Genomic DNA, 17,558 nt, shown 5'->3' with positions numbered 1-17,558 from the left:
CCTTTGCTCTCCTGGCCACTCCTCTGGGTCAGCTTTGCTTAATCCACTTCCTCCTTGCCTGCCTGCTGCCCCACCCTCTGACCTTGTTGCCCGGCTTTGACCTCCAGCCAATCGGTATCACCGGACCTGTGGACCTTGATACTTAAAACTAGACTCACGACAGCTCTTCAAGGTGCCCTGAGAATACACAGCCACGAGGTGCAGGGTGCTGGGGAGACAGAGATGAAATGTGCACCCTGGCCATGAAAAACACAGAGCGCCTCTGCCCTCAGCTCAGTCTGGTCTTCATTGAAAGAGTAAACTCAATTTGGGGCTCCTGTCTCTGAAGGAACCTCACCAAGAATTTAAAGAAACCCCAGAAGAGAGGAGAGGAAGATGACTGACAGCTTATAAAGTGGCCTCTATGTAGAAGATGCAGAAAAACTAGATATACTTTGTCAAAAAACAGCAACCTGAAGGAGAATTGACAGTTTCCTTCCCCTGACTTCTCTGGTTATAGAATCCTCTCAGCTCATTTCCTGATTCTCATTTACAGTTATACAGAGGTGGTCTTGAAGTGCATTTGGGCACCATGCTGTGCAGAAAAGAGCCTGGTCCTAGGAAAAGGGAGCCTTGGGTTCTGACCCAAGCCATCCTCTCATTGTGTGACCTCATACAAATGCCTCACCTGTCCTATGGGATTCATTGCTTTGGGAAATTTCCCCCCCATCTCATCAGGATACTGTGAAAACTCGCTGTGCATCTATATGTATATGTGTAGATATATGTATATGAAAACACACACATACAATAAAATATAAGCAGCTTTAAAATTTTAAGCAATACATCCTTAGTTACTATTTACTGAGCACCCCTTATATATTAGCAACTGTTAAGTCTTTTATATATATTACCTTGTAGATCTTCACAGTATTCTTGCAAGGCGGCAACCTCTCCTAGGAAGGCAAGGTCACAGAGAATGTTTCCTGTGTATAGCAGCCAGCTCTGTGCCATGTCCAACAGGCTCTGGATCATCTAATGATGACTTCAACAGCAGTAATGATGCTTTCCTATCTGGGTATGTCCTTCCTATATCCGGAATATTGTCTCCAATTGCAACACAGGGGGTCAAGTCCCTGGATATCTTGAATCTACTGTGTGCTGCTCAAATTGCCTTGGGCTTCATTCCTATCTTGTAATGGGGGTGAGTGACGGGAAGGATCGCTGGTGGGAAGGAGGATCAGGGGGCAGTCTCCTCCCAAGGTGTTATGGACGCTCCTAATACTGTGTTAATGGAATCCTTGCCTGCACCAGGCTAAGTAAGTGCAAAAGCCACTTATAATTATGATGTGGATTATATTTCCAGAAGTGAAAATCTGCTACAAGGTAGAAGTATCTGTTAGGAGGTGACTGTTAGAAAATACGCACCAGCCAATCCTCTGTTGCCAAGGGTCCTGTGAGGCCTTCATTGGTTGGTCCAGAGATGGCACCCATGGGCTATGCCAATTAGGGGAAGTCTTCCAGTGGCTTGATGTCTTGAGCCTCTTTTGGACTGCTTCATCACCTGGCATTCACAAACATTTCCATCTCCACTTCTTACCCTTCCTTTCTCCCCACTCCATGCCCCAGCAAGTGAAATTTACTCTGTTCCAAGTACATGCCCCGGGCTTTCCCACTTTTTCACTTTTGCTCAAATTCTTTGCTCCATCTGGAATGCCCATCTGTCTCTTTCTTTGCCAAATTTCTAAATATTACTGACCCTTAAGGCCTTGTGCAAAGTCCTTTTTCTCTATGAAGTCTTCTCTACTCTGTTTGGCTGGGAATGGTCATAGTACATTCTCTGCTTCTTTTTGGTGGAACATTCCTTCTTTCTTCCCGTAGACATACTTCCTGAAAGCTAAGTTCCTATCGGTCTCATCTTTGTATTCTCAGTCTATAACATGTGACTTTGTATGTAATAGCCATTTATTCATTTACTCAATGAATGAATGAATGAACAAATCTTGAGAGAATGTTGAATTGCGTGTGGTGCTACACTGAAAGATGTGCCAGGGGAATTATATTCATTAATTTATTAAACACCTACTAGATTTAAGGTCCTCTTCCAAGATTTATTACAAAATTTATTCTGTCTTAGAATTTGTAGTCTCTAACAAAGAAATATGAATAACAAAGAAAAGAGCTCATCGTCTCCCAAGAGAAACATATTAAACCAAAGTCAAAAATAAATGCATGTTATGTGTTGGATGGAGGAAAGGGTAACTGTGATAGAGTTGCAATTAGGGGGAGAAGTTCCAAGGTCTAACAAAAAGGAGGGAAGAAGGAATGAGTAAAAGAAAGGTGAGTTGTGAGAATACAAATTGGCACCATACAGAACATACACATGCTCTCTAAGACCCTTCCTGGTAACAGGATGCATTTCATAGACCATCCACTGCAGCCTACAAACATCTACTGAGAAAATACCTTGAGCTACATGTTGGGATTACAAAGATCAAAATGGCATTTCTCCTGACCTTGGGGAGCCACAGTACAAATAAGAGCTGTGATGAGCGTTCTACAAAAGTTTGGAGATGCTCTGGGAGGAGACAGGAAGGACAGGGAGGCAAGTGGGCAGGGGGGCTTCACGGAGGAGACAGCCCTCCAACAAGGTCTGAGGAAGCAGCATGTGAGGGTTCAGGATACAAACTCACAAGTTAGCCTGCCCAGGCAGGAATCAGACTGCTCCAACTGGAATCTGATCTCACCATGAACCACTTGTGTAATTTTGATATGTAACCAAGCCTCCGTTTCCCCATCTGTAAAATGGGATAATTATATTTCCTGTACCATCAGAGTCATGATGAAGATTAAATAAGAAAGATCCCTAGGCCCAGACTGATTCTTTATTCAAGATTTAAGTGAAAATGTCTTCTGGTTCACTAAGGAGTTGATTTTTGCTCGGTTGTTTCTTAAACTTGTAGCCCCAGAAGTCAGCGTCCAATGGAAAGGTTGGCTGGTTAAGCACATAACTTTTCTCTAAAGAATATCAAAATTGGGTTAAGTGATTTTACAGCCTGCTAATCACAGATTCCCAAATTGGCACTTACATGAAACGAAAGCTTATAGATGTATAAAGCAGCCCATGCCTTGAAATGAACAGGCTTATTTTCTAGCATGCTGTTGGATGAGGGAGGAGAGAGAGTGAGGGCCTTTATCCAGCTATAGGGACTCTGTCAATTTGGCAGGATGGTTCTGTGTTTGGAAGATAAGGGACTCCTGAGAGCATTCCTACCCTATGGCATTGTTTATCCGAGAGTGGGTGATTTTTTTCCTTGTATTGTTTTCTTTATAGAACTCACTGGCATCCTACTGCAGTGAAAGTGTCTGACTGTTTATTGCAGCCCTGACTCTGGGTTAAGTGAGCAGTGGACCATTAAAACTCGGGAGAATGCACGTACGTCTCTAATTGCTGCCTTCAGCAAAATTTCTTTGATGTAGACTTTATGATAGCAATTATGTCAAATTATGCCTGTGTAAACAGTGGGATTGAAAGTAGCTAGAGATTAGAGGTTATTAAAGTTGTTTCTTAAAGGGGTGAGAATTGTCTTTTCGTCTAGTAATAAACTCTTGTCGCAAATGAACATTCTGTATTTCGTTGCTAAGTTTTTCTTCTTTCATCAAGATAAGAGGAAAGAGAAGTGGTGAGAAAAGAGCAAGAAAAGAAGGAAGTGGGAAAAAGACAGGAGGGGCAGATTGGAAGGGAGGAGTGGAGAGAGAAAAAAAACATTCAGAAAGAGGGGCTGGGCCTCAAAGTAGCTATGATATCTGAACAATGTTAAGCAGGGCCAAAACATAAGATGTCCATTCAAAAGTTTCCCTCAGTCATTTTGGGAGACCCTTCTGGAAGAGCATTTGGGAGATCTTTATTTAGGTCAGGCATTCTTTACACTTAACCCAGTCTATCCATCGCATATACAATCAGTACCAGACACCGTAGTCTGTGAGTTTTCACTAACTTTTTGCATTAAGTAAATCTCAGCTCTCAGGTAGACTGCGGTATCCTGCAGGCAAGGTCCAGGACCCTACATTGCGCTTGTATTCCCTCTGCAGTGCTTCACAACTCTGTCCACATGCGCTCAGACAACGGGGTAAATAGAGGAGGCATCACCTCAGCTGAAGGCGCCGCCCTCTGTACCCCACCCGCCACACCGGCCACACCACTCCCAGGGAAGCTCTCTGCCCATGATGCCCAGCATCCCGAGGGAATATTCAGCAAACGCTTTGCCTGGCTTCACCTTCCCATTTCCTGCCAAGCTGTGGCCCTTATCTTCTTCCAAATGTGTAAAGCACTTTCTCTTGGAAACCCTCCCAGACATCGATATATATTAATAAAAATTCTATAGACTGTAATTAGCTTATTTTTAATTATATCTGCATGTTCTTACTGAATTGTCTGTGTTCCAATGAAATTTTATTTATGGACACTGAAATCTGAATCTTATATAACTTTCACATGTCACAAAATACTCATTTGATTTTTCCCAACTATTTAAAAATATAAAAACCATCCTTAATCCTCAGGCTCAACAAAAATAGGTGATGAGCAGAATTTGTCCTGTAGCCTTAATTTGCTGAACCCTGGATTAAGTTATCAATCATGTTTACATTTCCTTCAAAGAAAGGATTAAATTTTATATTGTTTCAGAGCTACTGGAAGAACTCAGCATTGATTATTACTATTTTTCCTTTTTTGAGTTAATATTGTTTAAAGAGCTCAAAATCCCATGTAACTTGAAAGTCAAGGGTGTAAAATATTGAAATGAGTCTGTCTACATCAAGCAGTCAAGCATTACCAGCAGGATGAAGAGTAAGTGGTGTCTGGTGCCTATTCAATTTGGAGTTGGCACTCTCTCATCAGGCTGCTTGCTCCCCTTACAGGTTGTATCTTCCATGCTTCTTAACCTCTCCGCTTCTGGCATGGGTATCGTCACAAAGACACAGGATCAGAACTCCCTCCACTTCACCTTGCATGTGTCCAGTTCTCCTTCCCCCATCTTGGGAGGAGGGCTCCTTTTCTCTGCCTCTACCTCTGCTCCTGGGCACCCCTTTCCTTGGGGACCTTGCTTTATGTGTTGTCTCCGCCTCTTCTACCTTCTACAGTCCCTCCTCCACTGGATCCTTCCCTCAGCATAGGTTTGTGCTGCTTTTGCTTCTCTTTTTTAGAAGAATTCCTCCCTCCCTCCCCAGAAAGCTCACCACTTTCTCCCCTTCTCTTCACATCCAAGCGTTTTGGAAGAAGTCGGCCCATCCTCAGTGGTTTGCTTCTCTGCTTCTGTAACTAGGGATCTTATTTGTCCTTGTTTTCATTTATTTATTTCAAGGTAAAAATTGTCTTATTGATTTTTCTTTGCTCATAAAAAAAGCAGTATATTTTCATTTAAAAGTTCATACAATATATAAAGAAACTCAAAAATAACAATAACCAATAACTCCAGAATTCAGAAACAGTGGCTGTATGCACTGCTGGGTTCTTCACCAACAGCTGTTTCCCTACATCTTCCTTCCTGGCAAAGTTTGGTGTCTACTTCACCCCACACCAGACCAGTGACATATCTGGTCTTGTTTAAACTTTTTGGTCTCAGGACTCCTTCACACTCTTAAAGATTATTGAAAACCCAAAGAGCTTTGGTTTGTGTAGGTTATGTCTGTTAATTTTACTGTATTACATGTTAAAACAAATTTTTAAATATTTACTAATTCTCTTAAAAATAACAATAATAAATCTGTTGCATATAACTTTTTTTATGAAAAGTAATATATTTTCCAAAACAAAAAAATATTTGATGAGAAATGTGGCATTATTTTACATTTTCGCAAATCTTTTTAATGTCTGGTTTAATAGACACCTGAACTTTCATATCTGTTTCTGCATTCAATCTGTTGTGATATGTTGTTTTGGTTAAAAAATGTATGAGAAAATGTGGTCTCACAGACAGGTGGTTAGAAAAAGGAAGGGTATTTTAATACTTTTTTTAGGTAATTGTTGATATTCTGATTTGGTACTATATCAAAACTCAAAAAGTGGGATATAGAGAACAAAATACTGGTTACCAATGGTGAGGGGGAAGGAGGAAGGATAAGGGTAGGGAATTAAGAGGTACAAACTACTATGTATAAAATAAGCTACGAGGATATATTGTACAGCAGAGGGAATATAGCCAACATTTTATAATGACTATAAATGGAGTATAACATTTCAGAACTGTGAATCACTATGTTGTACACCTGAAACATATTATACTGAACATCAACTATACCACAATTAAAAAAGAAAAAAAAACAGGAATAGAAAAAATACCCTCAAAAAGTGGTAGTTTCATATCTATAAACCTTTTGCATTTTCTGTACACTTGTGAGAGAATGAGAATGAAAAAGGAAAAAAAATCTTAGTATTATAATGAACATAGTTTTGACCTAGAGAGGCCTCTGATACGGATCAGGGTCCCACAGGGGTCCCCGGAGCACACTTTGAGAATCGCTGGTCTAAACCAGTAATACTGTTCCCTTTACCAGTGGTTTAGGATGGACATGTGACCTGATTCAGACAAACGAGAAATGAAAGGAACTCTTCAATCACTTTGGAAAAGTTTCCTCAAAGATAAAAACGGTCCCCCAAGAAGACAGAGCTATGCTGCTTCTGCTGGTCAATGTCACGTTTTGTGTTTGTCTTGGCTTTGCAAGGGGAGGTGCCTAAGGATGGCAGCACAGACACCACACAGCCAGAACTAGCCTTGACTTACTTTGACTCCGGTCTGAGAGTTTTGTGAAATTAATTTTACTTAAGGAAGGAAAACAGGAAGGAACCTTTGGGGGACATCCTTCCAGACTTTTTTCTAAATGTTTATACACGTACATTGATATTAATCTCTGTATTCCTAGCACTTAACTCAGTGTATTGCCTGCTACATCTCAGTGCTTAGTAAATGTCCTTTGAAGGAATAAATAAATGAGCATGTGGTGTTTATTGACTGACAATTACCTCTCACTCTGTTCTTTGTGAGGATGAAGAAAAGCAGATCCCTCTAAGAATGACATGTTTCCTGGGTGCAATGAGACATATTTAAACAGATATCTGCAAAGAAGGCTATTTTCTCCATTTCTGGATACTAAACACCCCACCTCCCCAGCATTCTGTATCCTGAAGGAATTCAGGCATTTGCCTAACACAGCCTGAAGATTTGGAACTTTGTGCTCATGTAGTGATTTATAGTTTACAAAGTGCTTTCATGGTTATTTCAGTTAGTCCTCAAAAGTCAGGTTATGATGGAGTGCTATTAACCCTCATGCACTGTTGGTGGGAATGTAAATTGGTACAATCACTATGGAGAACAGTATGGAGGGTCCTTAAAAAACTAAAAATAGAACTACCATATGATGCAGCAATCCCACTCCTGGGCACATATCCAGAGAAAACCATAATTCGAAAAGATACATGCACCCCAATGTTCATTGCAGCACTATTTACAATAGCCAAGACATGGAAGCAACCTAAGTGTCCACCAACAGAGGAGTGGATAAAGAAGATGTGGTATATATACACAATGGAATATTACTCAGCCATAAAAAAGAAAGAAATAATGCCATTTGCAGCAACATGGATGAACCTTGAGATCATCATACTAAGTGAAATAAATCAGAAAAGACAAAAATCATGTTATTACTCATATGCAAGATCTAATTTTTTAAAAAAATGATACAAGTGAACTTATTTACAGAATAGAAAGAGACTCACAGATTTTGAAAACAAACTTATGGTTACCAGAGGGGAAACGTGGCGGGGAGGAAGGAAGGGATAAATTACGAACTTGGGATTAACATACACACACTACTATATATAAAACAGATAACCAGCAAGGACCCACCGTAGAGCACAGGGAACTCTACTCAACACTCTGTAATAAGCTATATGGGTAAAGAATCTGAAAAAGGATGAATATATGTATATGTATAACTGAATCACTTTGCTGTACACCTGAAACTAACACAACACTGTAAATCAACTGGACTCCAATAAAATTTTTAACAAAAAAATTTTAAAAAGTGGAAACTGGCAATTTACTATTTATATGAATAATGGTAAAGTGAAGAACGTACTAATTCTCGTCTCCCTCCTTCCTTATTAACAAAAGAGAATACATACAAAATTTATGTGAGGGTGGGAGGGAGGCGCAAGAGGGAGGGGATATGGGGATGTATGTAGACGTATACCTGATTCACTTTGTTATACAGCAGAAACTAACACAATATTGTAAAGCAATTATACTCCGATAAAGATGTTAAAAAATTTTTATGTGATATAAAAAGACCAGCTTATAAGCAAAAAAGAAAAAGATGAGGAAAGAGGGGCCAAGAGAGGTTGAATGGTTCAAAGTCAGACTAGAATTGCAAGTCTAGTGTGCTTAGAGGTTGAGCTCCCAGAAACTCTGTCAATGGCTTTGTCATCATGGGCATCTGTCTGACCACCCCGGGGTGGGAAGGGAAGAGGTACAGAGAAAACTGGCCTTTGTCCCAAGCCCCACACCCTGGGAAGTTCAGTGAGGTGAGCGAGAGTGGCTCTGGGATCTGCCTCAGCTGAATGGCACTAAAATGACAAACCTTTGTTTTGAATGTCTTTACCTGGAGGTGAAATCTTCCACTGGCTGACTGGGATATTAAATATGGACGAGGCCAGGGACATTTCTCACCCGGAGCTCAATGGGAACTGGCAAGTGTCAGACTTGAAATTTATCACTGCAACTCCCAGGCCTCTGCTGACCTGGACTTGAAGGCTCCAGCCTGGAAACAATCCAGAATTAAATGCTGACGACTAACTCAGGGAGAGAAAGTATATAAACCGCCTGAGCAGTAGCAAAGGGACTACGGTCTTTACCTCCACTGTGGGCAAGTAGAAGATAGCCCAGCCGGCGCCCAAGACCGGCCTTCTCATCCTGCCCTGCCACTATTTTGTTATGCAGCTCTAGGCAGATGGCTAACCCTCTCCAGAACTAGGCTTCTGTATTTTTAAGAAGAATTAGATGGTCTCAAAGAACATAGCATCTGAAAGCATATAAACTACATAAACTTAAGTCCATTTCTTTAAACAGAAAGACATTTACTCATATAGTAAAAAATGAATTGTGGGTTACACACATATATTCAAAAAGTTTATAATCTCACAGATGAGATGTGTAGGTGTTGAAAACAGTAATTCATACCTGCTGCCTTGGTTCTTACCTAAGCCCTGGATCACTTGGCTGGCCCCACACTAGGCTCTCAGCATCATGCCTGGGCCTGATCTACACACATAAATGCTTCTGAATGAATGAGCATGAATAAGAGTGCTCAGGCTTTATCTCTTGTGGGATAGCCTGATGTAACAGAACAAGACCCAGAGTCCAGTACACCTGGTTTCAATTCCCAGCTGTGTGACCTTGGGCATGATCTCTGCTACTTCTCCTGTCAAATGGGATCGGTGTGGAGCGAACATCACTTGTGTGAGCTGTCTGCAGCAGCCCTGAGCCTGAGGCAGGTGCCCGCCATGTGGTAGCTGCTGTCTGTAACACGGGACTGCATAAGGTAAGCACATCAGAGCTTTGGATAGCAGTGAAGATGTAATTATTTCATGTTGGGGTAATCAGGTCAGATTGCTAGGGAGGAGTATTTAAGTAGGGCCTAGAAAGAGGGTCCCCAGTTAGGTCAAGATGGAGAAAGGGATACAAGTAAAGGACAGCAAAGGCAGGAGGCAGGAAGGTGCAGTGAACGCTGAGGCAGTAGAAGGGAGGATGGTTTGTCTGGACAGAGATGCTACTGAAAAGGGAAAGTGGGGCAGGTTTTTCAGGATTCCAAGTGACAGAGCATTTGGACTTTATCCTATGGAAAATGGGGAGCCTTTGGAGGTTTTGGGCAGAGATGTGATGGGTTTAAGAAGCTACATTTCTATAGGATGAGTAACAAAAGTTACCAGGAGCTACAACTCAGAGAAAAGATGGGTACAAATTTCAAAGATGGACTTTGAAGCAGGCGTCACTGAAATCATTCTACGCAGCTGCTATGGCTGATACACTCAGTAACGCTAACCTCTAATAAAAGGCTTGGAAGATGGAAATTGGAGTCATCTCGGGTTAGGTGGGGTAGGACAAGATGACTTCGGATACATTTTTCGGGAGGAGGGAAATTCATGGAAGGATTTCTGGCTTTCACTGCTGTGGAGTTGAAATGGATTAGTCATGTTAAGATCCTGAATGTGGACCTACACTCAGAGTCTTCTGGGACCCCAGGTGACAAGACAACTTTCCGTGAAAAAGCAGCATGTTCTTTACCCCTGAGTAACACTGATGTTGAATTACAATCCCTGAGCACAGGTAAAGAAAGATGAGAAAGAAAAGGAAAATGAAGGCACAAGGAAAGAGGGGGGAAAGGGAGAAAAAAGAGGAAGGTGCTGGAGAGAAGAGATAAGAAAGAAAAAAAAGTGGGGCAGATCTGGGACAGAGACAGCTCTGCTCACAGTGGTCATGCCCAGCACTGCCCAAGGCGCCTGAGCTGACGGAGCGGAGACGGGAGGCTAAAAGACTATATAGTCAGTTTCATCTTTTTGGCTGTAAACAATTCAAATGGAAAATGTTGGATGAGACTCCACTGGCTCAGTTTGGAGGGAGGAGGTTTATTCATCAGTCTTGGAGCTTTTTCACTTCTGGGGACTGTCACCCATGTCAGATCCATCTGGACATTTCTGAGGTTTTTTTGTTTGTTTCCTTTTTTTTTTTTCCCCAAATGCCTTTGCCAGGAAGAATATTTAACACATTTCGATGTAAGAAAGTAGGACACAGAGGAAGAAATTGGGTGTTAGCATCAATTTCTTCCTTTTTCACAAAGCCCAAGTATTCTTATGGGATCATTAGGTCTGTTAAATAATTTATGTCTCATTCATTCATTCTTTTATTCAACGACTATTCAACAAGGACTTGGTATGTACTAGGCACCATACAGGTTACTGTTTGTTGGGCTTCCAGCAGGATCACCTATGCCATAAAGATGAGATCAAGCACTGGACCAAAGACCTGAGAAGATACTGCAAGACATTCCCTTAGTTACGTTTCTGGTAACAAAACAAAATGCAAGCAAGACACAAAGCTCACCATCACCAGTTCCCCCTTACAGGGCTCGACAATTCTGCCTTCTCTGTTTTCTCCCGGTACCACCCATCCTCTTAAGAAGTACCTAAAAGTACTTCTGGGGCCTCCCTGGTGGCGCAGTGGTTGAGAGTCTGCCTGCCAGTGCGGGGGACACGGGTTCGAGCCCTGGTCTGGGAAGATCCCACATGCCGCGGAGCAACTAGGCCCGTGAGCCACAACTACTGAGCCTGCGCGTCTGGAGCCTGTGCTCCGCAACAAGAGAAGCCGCGATAGTCAGAGGCCCGCGCACCGCAATGAAGAGTGGACCCTGCTTGCCACAACTAGAGAAAGCCCTCGCACAGAAACGAAGACCCAACACAGCCAAAAATAAATAAAAAAATATTAAAAAAAAAAAGTACTTCTGCTCGAAAGCAGCTGCTGGGTTAAATAATCCCACTTCTTTAGTAGTCAACCTTAAATCATGATTTTCTTTCTGTTTCACTCCACTTTCCATCTTTATAACTCTCTCATTTACAATGGTTGCTTGTTATTAAGTCCTTCCTAGGCATCAGGCCTTTTGTTTTCACTACCTTTAAGACTCACAACAACCTCTTGAAAGAAATGGAGACTCAGCTGGGTTTCATTACTTGCCTAGGACACACAGCTAAAAAGCAGCAGAGTCGGGCTTTGAACCTTCCTCTGTCTGACTTCCCAGAGTGGACTCTTTGCCAGACACAACATGGCCTCCCCCAACTCCGACCTGTGAGTTATTCACCCCCTGCTCTTGCCCTTGCCAAGAAACTAGAGAATTTCAATCAAGAGACTGTACCCCTTGGTTTTCTATTAATAAATGTTTGATTGATTCTAAATGAGCTGTCACTATGCTTTGGAGTGAGAATTACAAGTGGCTCGGCTCCATAAGCAGATTGTAAATCGACAACCACGTGCCTCAAGCTGTTACTGTCACAACAGCTGAGGACGAAGAATATTTAATTATGGAGATGGGGAGGAAGGGGACCAGAGGGTCTCCGGAGGGAGCGTCAGGCGTTCCCGGCCTTACCTAGGCTTCAGGATCGAGAAGCAGTCTTTGTTCTGTCTCTCCAGGTTTTTTTGATTTTTTAAATAAAATCTCCTTAAGCCAAACCTCCTTATTGCATTGAAAAATGGTACGAGTTTGGTTTCTCTAGTTTTCGTGGGAAACAGGAACATTAAAGTGTGAACTCCAATCATCTATGAAAAACACTTGCCGGAGGACCTTGGCTCAGATCTGCAAGCATAACGCATTTCAATAGTTTTTTTCTTATGAGTAGCTTGAGGTTGTCTCCCTGAATTAAGTTCCTGAAGCTCACTGGCAGTGGCACCTTGCCCGTGTGAGCATGGTCCTGACACGCCGCAGGTGCGAGAGAGGCGGACGGGCATCCTGTGGGCGGTGGCGCCAGTGCATGGTCGTCCTCACGGGACTCGGCAAGGGGTTCCAGCCATGAGGCTTCGGTCATATCACTTAACTTCTTTACGCTTTGCCGACCTCACCTGTAAGAGGACCACGATGGTGTCCTCTACCCCTGGGGTCCTGGTACCCGTGACAGCACGGGTGTCGCACCAGTGGACGCCGGCCATAAGGGCGCCTGGTGTGAAGGAGGAAGAAGCCCCTCGGCCAACGCTACCTTTCAGGGGCCCGCGGGCGGGGCGGGGGGGTGGATGTGCAGGATCATAAACTGGTGCCCCTTCTCACTGGAACACACCCTGTGGGGGGAGGGGTGCGGCTGGGGGAGGGGACGCAGGCTGACCTCCACTCCCACTGGCGCCCTCGGCAGAGCCCAGCCCCCACCCGCACCGCTGACCCCTTGAGCGGGCACGTCCCATCCAGTTAGGGTTCCTGCGCTGTTCTTAGAACTTTTTCTTACCACATTTCGTCAGCCAGTACTTACTGTTCCCAGTATTATTTACCATATGTTCATCGCTACCCAGGGAAACAGATGAGACTGAAAGGACTTTAAACTTCATATTGTCACCAGCAAACCCATTCACAATTCCCGGGAAGCAAAAATAGAATCTGGGTAATAAAGTCTAACCTTTTCCTTTCCTTTGTGCTCAGTCTAGTTCCGCCTGCTCATAGGGGGCCGCGTGCAGAGGCCGGCCCCCAACACTTCAGAGTTCCTCGTGGGCAATGCTGACGCCCACGCGCCAGCTCCCTGGGCCGTGTGCGAAAGGGCTGCGTGAGACACCACGATTCAAGATGGTGGCGGCGCGCCGAGTGCAGAGACGCTGCCCGCGCCCCCGCTCCCATCTGGAGTCTGCGCAGCAGAGCTGCCCGACCCTACAAGAACCCCGCCCCTCCCGCTCCCACACGGGACGCTATAAATCAGCCCCGCCCATCACCTGTCGCGGATGCGTGTGCTCTAGAGCCCAAGCTGATACCTCTCCATTCTCTGATCAAAGAATAAAGCTTTCCTTTGTTTCTCAGCAGAACTCGGTGTCACTCTACTGGCTTGGATGACACAGGGTTGGAGAGCCCTTGTTGGGGCCCAACTCAGGAAGGTAGGTAACAAAGTCATTACCAACGAAAGGAACGTGTTGTCCCACCTGTTTGCATCCGGTGTTTGAGAAGATCGTAGCCACTGATGCGAAGTTCCTTATGGCTGGTTTGGGAACAAGAGTGTGCTGGGGGCAGGGGGAGGGTAGACAAGTGGCTGGGGTCCGTGAAACATCACTCAGAGGTCAAGGTTTCGAATGTTTCAGATCCGCCTGAAGAAGCAGATGTGGTGGCAGAGCTCAAGGTCTGGAGTCAGGAAAACCAGGTTCCAGCCCTCATGCTTCCGTGATCATGGGCCAGGTCTTCAATGTCCTGTTTCCTCATTTAAAACATCTGGGTTATGATCTCTCTCTTATGTATGTTACAGGGCTTTGAGTTTCAAACAAGATAATTCAAGGAAAAGTGCTGTAAATTCTGCAAGGCACAATTTCTGGGGAAATTGCCCTTTCTCCTCTCAGTGGATTTGTTAGGTTTGCAGAGCAAGAAAGCAGGCTTTCGGGCTGCAAGTGTCATGGGGGCAGGGGCCCGAGCTTCACCTCATCTCTTCAACTTCACGTCATAGCTTCTGTATGGACGTGGGCCTGGCTGGGTGTCACGTGCTGTTGGGCAGCACCCGCTGGACCTCGATGGACCCATGAGGTGAGGGCACACTTTGGGGTGGTCACCCTGCATTGCAGGTAATGCTTAGCTGCCTCTGGTGAAGGCTGGAGAACCCTTGGAGGCAATCTTTGCATTTCTTGTTCTGCCAAAAGAGTGATAGTCGTTGAAACTTATGGTGAATGGGTCATACCTAATACCTAGATTCATGCAAATTCCCAAAAACAACCTTAGGGGAACCTCACCTGAACTCTCAAACCCTCTTCTGTCTTCATGCCAATATGCTCATGTGTTCACAAAGCTGAACCATCACCACAAACCCCTGCAGGAAAAGTATAACAGTCGGGTTACAGAGAAAGTGATTAATAGTTCATTTTCATAAAGTCTGTCTGCGTCCAACACTGAGATGCCAAGAATCTATGACTTCACCTTTTTTTTCCTGATGCATGCCTAAAATGCATGACTGGGCGCAGTTCCACTGGGAAACTAAATAAATCAGGAAGACAGTTGCCTGTGAGATGCTGAGAATTTAGAATTCAAGATAGCTCCAACTTTGATTTGCCCTTCTTTTTCTTAATGGATGTTCTCTTTAGTTTCCATGGATTTGTGAAATATATATCATTTGTAGTTGAATCTACCAGTTTTTCCTGTAAAGCAAGAAAAGGTTATTATTATTTTTTATTGTAGTAAAAGAGAAGCCCGGAGAAGGTAAGCAATTTGCTTGAGGCCCCCCTCCAACACGTCTGTTTAATCAATGAAACGTGCGGGCCAACAGTGAGGTAGAAGTTGGCAAATGCTTGGCCACCTTCTTTCACTGCCTTCCATCTTCTGGAACCAGTGAATAGGCTGATTAAGCTGTGATGTTAAGAAGAGCCTGGATCAGGCATTCTCTCATGAGGGCGACTTAGCTCCTGGGAAGTGCAATTATGAGTAGAGATGTCGGTTTAAACGTTAGCTTTGGAATAAGAGAAATGCAAACCATTTTTCTTAACTCCAAATTAAGAAACTCTCTGATGATATAGGAACCCTCATGTAGAATATCCAAGTATGAATGGCAATGCAATGATGAATTGCTCTTTTTCACAATGGTCTAAGAGTGAGAAACAATGCACTAGGAACAAAAGCTTAAGTAAGAGGGGACCAGGAAGAAATCCTTGGACACAAGTGGTCTGATCTACGTGGTGGCTTGTAAGTCCTGCCTTTTGTCCTGAATTTTAATTTTTCTTTTCTTTTGAATTTCACTGTATAGGCCACACACTGCGCTGAGCAAGTGCCTCTACTGCCCAGAACAAGCTTTCACCTGAGCTGGAGCAGCTCGGACTGTTAACTCCCCCTGGCTCTGACCACTCCAGCACCACACGTTCCCACGGAAGGTGCTTGTGTTCACACGGGGCCTGAGCTTGATCTACCCGTGGAACCATCTTGCAGGAAAGATTGCCCAGTTGGGAGGACTTTGGGTGTTTGGTAACTGACCTTCTTTGCATTGGCTTCTGTACCAATGTTTCTCGACTGGGAGCGATTTTGCCCCCCTAGAGGACATTTGGCAATGTCTGGAGACATTTTAGTTGTCACAACTGGAGTTGTTACTGGCGTCTAGTGGGTAGAGGCCAGGGATGCTGCTAAACATACTGTGATGCACAGAACAGTCCCCCACAGGAATGATTGGGCCCCAAATGTCAATAGTGTCAAGTTTGAGCAACCCTGTCCTGGACCAATGGAATCTTACATTCTTTTCTAAAACAAGCAAAGTGTAGTAGGGTTACAGCGCAGTCCGTACCACACTGGTTTTAGTCTTGTAAAAGAAGACCTGCCTACCTCTATTTTGATAATCCTGCTGTATAAAAAACAACCAGAGAACCTCAGTGACATAACACAATAAACTTTGACTTTTGCTCCTGAGGCTAGAGGTCAGCTGGGCAATTCTGCTAATCTGGGCCTGGCCTGGCTGACCTTAATGAGCCCACTCAGGTCTCTGCAGTCAGCTGCTGGTTTGGCTGGGAGCTGGCTGGTTTAGGATGGGTTCACTCTTATGCCTGATGGTTGGTGAACTGTCGGCTGCGGTGACAAGGGTGACTGGACCACGTGGCATGTCGTCATCCAGGGAGCTAGCCCAGACTTTTCACATGTCGGTGGCAAAGTTCAAGAGAGAGAGAGAAAACATGCGAGGCCTCTTGAGGTCAAGGCTTGGAACGAGCACATCACTCCTGATGACTCTATTAGCCAAAGCGAGTTCCAAGATTCAAGGCACGAGAAACAGACTCTACCTTCTCATGGGAAGAGCTGCAAAGTCAGTTGCAAAGGGCAGGGATGCAGGGAGGAGTGAAAAATTGCAGACATTTTTGCAACCAATCTACCTTACGCTTCTTCTCCAATTCTAATTTACACGTATCCTTCAAAATCTGGTCGAGCAGTGCCTTCCCCAGGAAACTTTATCTAACCCCTCCTCTGTCCTCGCATGGAATCCGGGCTGACAGCTCTCACAACTCTCTTCATACTGTGCCACCGTCACGGCATGGCCACTGGCCGGCCCCCACTCCACCCAAAGCCATCTTGTGCTCCCTGCCTTCAAAGGACCATGAATGAGCGAGTCGTTTTCTTTCTCTGTATGTGGCCTAAATGTTTGGTAAACCTGGCTGTAGAGCATGAGAGCTTGAATTGTGGAGTGAGAATGCCTCTGTTCCAGTCCTATCTTTGCCTCTTACTACGTCCAGCCAAGCAACTAATTAATCTATTTCTCTGTACAGTATGAAACAGCACATCCTCCAGGGGCTTGGGAGGACAAAATGAGAGAATACAGGACAAGTGCTTGGAAGAGTGGCTGGCCCACCGCAATCCTCAGTAACAGTAGCTTTTGTTATTTGGGATGCCTCTTCCACCATTTCAACCCGGCCCCTAGTGCATTAATTAATTCACCACTACCTGCAGATGCCGCACTCCCGTGCTCCTCCTTGCACAGGAAGTGGACAACATATGTCACCGGCCAAGTGACTCCTCGGTGGTTGAATTCATTTTGTTTCTATGGTTGGTGCTGCATTCCCTTCAGTCGCTGGAAGAGATTATTATTTCCTCCTTCAGAGGTCACTGGAGCTGAGAAAGTCAACTCGCCACCAGGGATATGCTGTGCTCCCAGGGGGCAGGAGTCCCACGTGTCCGGTTCCTACGTCGCCTGACTCATCCTGGGGACGTTGGCGGCTGCTGGATTCCTCTAGATCACAGGGATAATGAAGAGAGCCACGTGGACAAGCTCAAGGGCTGAATTTGGTGTTGCTGTAACGCTTTGGGAACTGTTAAAATAAGACCCGTACAATTTCAGACAG

The sequence above is a fragment of the Delphinus delphis genome, chromosome 8, assembly GCF_949987515.2.
Source record: "Delphinus delphis chromosome 8, mDelDel1.2, whole genome shotgun sequence".
NCBI lineage: Eukaryota > Metazoa > Chordata > Mammalia > Artiodactyla > Delphinidae > Delphinus > Delphinus delphis.
This window is presented reverse-complemented; position numbering follows the sequence as displayed.